The following is a 4976-nucleotide window of genomic DNA, read 5'->3' as shown; positions in this document are numbered from 1 at the left end:
TCTCTTGCCTCCTCCTTCTCTTCTTCGTCCTCATCCTCCTCCTCCTACACTGTGCCCCGCCTAAGCGCATCTCTAACGCCCCCTACCGTTCACACTCATAGCAGGCGTTTTGCTCAGCGAGCAGACATTTTTCCATCTCAGAGGCTTTAAATGGAATACATTGAGTGTGAGCTATTTTGGAGTAAAAATGTTTCGCTGTAAATTTGGTTTATTCAATATTATATTTAATAACTTAGAGAAAAAACTATTAAAGCCTGATACAGCTATAAGCGATAGGATACACTACTTCATGAAATCTGACAACAGATCTATTTATTTTAGTTAATTTATTAATTTTATTTTACCTTCATTTAACCAGGAATGCCCGCATTGAGATGACAAAAAAATGCATAATTTAGTTTTAATGAATTCCTTGCCAAGTGGCCAAACATTTCTGGAGCACATTGTTGCAGGATTTGAGCGTGAATGCATGTATGCTTCCTGTACACAAATCAAAATATTTTTTATAAAGAGAATTGTACACACACTGTCACAGAAATGAAGCACAGAGGCGGAGGAGGTTCTCAGTAAAGATCACAGAGTTGAAGATGTTTTCACCACAAATCGAAAAGAAAAAAACATACAAAAAAAAACAAAAACAGACAATAGCAAGCAGCAAGCTGAATGAGTTGGCGATGCAATGCAACCTCCCAGAAACCTTTTTCAAAATGTTGCGTGACCCTGGCACCAACTATTGACATGACGTCCTGTGAATTTTTAAATCCATACTATAATATGGCCGGTGGTTGCCATCTTTTATAAACGCTACGAGTGCATGGCGCGCCTGGCTACTGAGGATGTGGGGGAAAGCTGCGGGAAATTCAGGCTGCCTTGGAAATAAGAAAAAAAAAAAACATGAAAAAAATAAAAGTCGGATTTGGGACGCGGCGACGGAACACAAAGAACGGCTTTGAAAGTGTGACGAGAGGAAGAAGAGGAGCGAGAGGAGGAAGACGACAAAAAGTGATGTTGTGATTTGGCTCACATAAACGTGGGATGGGGATTTGGACAAAAACAAAAGGAAATAAATTGGCCCTGCTGCATCAATAAAGGATATTAAAAACGTGTGTGAGTGTGTGTGTGTGTGTGCACGCATGTGTGCGTGTGTACGTGTGTGTGTAAGAGCGCAGGTGTTTCTTGTGGTGCACGTTTGCTGCCCGTGTTTGTGCAAAGTCCTCATGGCCTCTTTCCTCCCGGTGTCCATCCACTCGTCATCCTTATCGTCTTTTCCATTCTTCCCCCTCTCTTCTAAGTAATCTTTTCTCTCCCAGATTGTTGTGTTTGCCCGCAGGCGTTTTCATCTTCATCTGTTTGCTCCCTCGATGCTTGTTCGCTCGCATGCTCCTCACACAAACTCAGAAATGCGCCACAAGCAGTCAGCGGTAGATTCAAGCCATCACTTGAACAACTAATATTAGTGCCGTACTGAGGAGCTGAGACTAATTCCATGTCTACCCGATTCACATGTATATTGCTGCCATAGAATAGAAACAAAAAAATGTCACACAAAACGTCATTTCTTTACATCGTATTCAAAGATGTCACGCATTGCAAGGTTTGTGTCGGCAGGCAAGGTGTGGCGCTAGCATGGCGCAGGTGCACGCCTCATCAATTGCTGCATCCCACAAACATGAATAGTTTCATCTCAAGTGTCAGAGTGCGTGGCTTCCTTTCTTGGCATTCATGTTTGATGCTCGGGTGTGTGCGCCGCTCGCTGCTCTGTCGCCTTGATTACTCTGTGCTCTCCTCACCGCTCACCACTGTCAACTCCGATTGGAGCGCAACGCTAGGCTAATATGTGTGCGTGTGGGGATAGAGGATCCTTGAGGCAGCAGAGTTTTAGAACATTGTGTGGTTGGTTTTGATGTCACAAAAGATGTTTGCAAACATGCAGGGTTAGGGTTAGGGTTACGCGGTTGCAAACATCCATCCAATTATTTATTATTTTAATCGAGTTACAAATGGTTAAAAATTGCCTGGAAAGTTTCCAGACAGATAGCCAGGAACCATATCAAGGACCGTGTTAAGAACCACGTCAAGATGTACAAGAATTAAGTTAAATACCAGGTCAAGAAACATGGCAAGAACCAGTCCAGGAAGAAGTCAAGAACCCAGTCAAGAAGCAAACCTGGAATCCTGTTAACAGCCACATGAAGACTCAGTCAAGAACAAAATTACAAACTCAGTCAAGAGCTACCAGTCAACAACTAGGTCAATAAACAAGTTAAAAGTAAGATCTAAGTTGAGAACAAAGTTATGAGCAAAGTCTGGAAGCAACTCAAGAACTATGTCAAAAACCACACCAGACATTAAGAACCTGGCTAAGAACCGAGTCAAGAACCAATGTGCTCCCCTTCCAGACCTCAGTATGAAACAATGAAGTTGATCATGTGATCATTCAAATGTGCCGTGTGTTGTGGCGCAGCAAAGTGGGCCAGCCTGACAATAACATCAAAATAATAAATACATCTGTGGCGTGATAAAAGTTGAAAGAAAGAAAAAAGAATTTGCTCACTGATTCAGAGCAGGCTGACTACAGTATGTGGGACGTCAAAGTGGGACACGTTCGTCTTTCATCATTTCGCACCCAACTGCAATATGTATGTTGCATTTAAAACATAATATTTCTCCCACAGAAGACATTTGATTAGGTACAGTCCTTCAGCTCCATGGACAGATCCTTTGCTCCACCGGATTTTCCTCCGCGTTTATGATTCCCCAGACAAGTGAAGAGGGTGACGATGTAGTGTTTTTTATTTTATTTTTTCTGAGCAGGTTGCGCCGTTAGTCACCGTGACGACTTTGCCCTGCCGGCTGCGGTGGCCATCTTTCATCCCCCCCCTGTCTCCGGTCTCATCCGTCATGGCTGCCAGCCAGCCTGCAAAATTAACGACTGTGCGGAAAACCGCAGATCACATTTGCGCACAAAACAACATCTCTCACATGAAAGCGTTTTACTTTTTCTGTCAAAGGAGATGTTGTAGATGCCCACTTACATCCCGAGCCGCCATCTTGAACTACATTGAACCCTAACCAAAAAAAACCCAAAAAACGGAGATAGGTGCAAAATTGCTGCACTCACTGGTTTTGGTTCTGTGGCAATTTGCAAATCAGCAAAGGATTGCAAGTGTTTGGAGCGGCAGAGGCAAAGAGAAGTGAAGGCGCGAGTGGGCGTGCGGCAGCAGATTGAAGATGCACGCGCACGAGCGCACGCCGACACGTCTTATAATTAAAAGACGCCAGCTGCCAAGTCGTCAGCGACTGGCAGCGTTTCTGCTTCCGCTTCCCGATGCCGTTCTTCATCTTGCCCGAGTCCTTCCTTCTTCATGATTTGGCTCTGGTGGGTATAAACTGATTTGGTACAAAAGCAGGCAGGTTCCAACGACAAGAGAAGAGAAACATCTTTGGTGGTTTTAAACTGGGTAGTGATCAACTCTGTCCTTAAATAAGAAATGAAGTGGCTTTTTAGATATTCTTCTTGCATGTTGGGCTTGTTGGCATATATTGTATGAAACATGCTAACCCCATCCCTGTGAAATGCTCTGGCTTGAAATAAAAAAGAGCAACAGGAAGAAGAGTTAGCAGGTAGGAACATGAACTGGTCGGGTATGAAGCAGATGGAAGAGGAGCTAGGAGACACTCGGATGGGACAGATGTCAGCGGCAACTTTGAGGGACACCGGGATCTATTTATATGCACTCACTCAAGAGGAAGAAATGCACTCAAGTTAAAGATTGATTAACAACCGCTGAGTGGAACCCAGAAGCCCGCACCCCCCTTCCACAAGATGAAGTTGTTAACGTCAAAGTAACACAAACGACAAATGACGGCTGCGCCGAAGGCGACATTTAAGCTGAAAGGCCGACTGGCCAAGGTTTAGCCTGTAGATGGCGCTAATGCACATTACACACATGACACAAAATGACCAAGGACTGAAGAAAAAAAAACAATTCAAACCACATCTGCTCTGATGCCATTTTTGCGTAACCGACTGACCCAAACCGACAGACTAGCTGGTCAACCAAGCAAATGACCAGCTAAGTGACGGACTGACTTAAGACGTTAAAAGGAATGCGTGTGTCGAACGAGCTTTTTTTTTTGCGACAGTTTGCTTGTCGGCCGTTGGAAAGACAGCAGAGTGACACGTTGTGAAGTCAACGTGAGAAGCTGCTTTGTGCTTTTTGACGCCGCCCGACAGCTTCCACTTTCATATGCTAATGCCGAGCAGAAATGACTCACTGCAAGGACGTGGAGAAAAAAATCATTCGAGGGACAGAAAAAAACAAATCACATTTGAATACTAATAAATAAAATAATACAAAAGGCTTCTAGGAAAGATGAATTAATGTGTAAACAAGAACTCCATGAAGGGGGAGAGTAGGGTGTCATTTCTTTACATTCTATTTAATGATGTCATTTCAGTGACTTTTCACAAAATACAATATTAAGGGCCAATTTTTATGTACAGTATATGTACAAAAAAACAAGTTACAAAAAGTGTTGTTGATGCATGTTAGGGTATTGGAATGGATGAATGACATTTCCATTCATTTCAATGGGTAATGATGATTTGAGATGCGTTATTTTTTTGCAGAATTTATAGTTGATCGATTAATATGATCCATTATTTGACGATTACATGCCTAGCAAGGTGCTGCTCTTTTGGTTAGCAATATAAAGTTAGATTAGCTTTCAAGTCCGTGTGTGAATGACAGTCAGGAAAATAATTTGTCATTTATCATTAAAATTAAACAAATTAAAGATATTTTTCTGAAAAAAATGTTTTTTGTAATTTACATTTTCTCCACTCCCATTTTTTCATTAGCTAATGCGACGAGTACAAAGCGACGTTCAAAGGAACTCAGCAGTCAAGTCAAGGAATGACTGTTAATTCCACTTAGCATCTTTTTTCCCCCGAGGTAGGCAAATATCAAAGA

This window comes from Syngnathus acus, chromosome 4 (assembly GCF_901709675.1).
Source record: "Syngnathus acus chromosome 4, fSynAcu1.2, whole genome shotgun sequence".
Taxonomy (NCBI): Eukaryota; Metazoa; Chordata; class Actinopteri; order Syngnathiformes; family Syngnathidae; genus Syngnathus; species Syngnathus acus.
Note: the sequence above shows the minus strand (reverse complement) of the source record.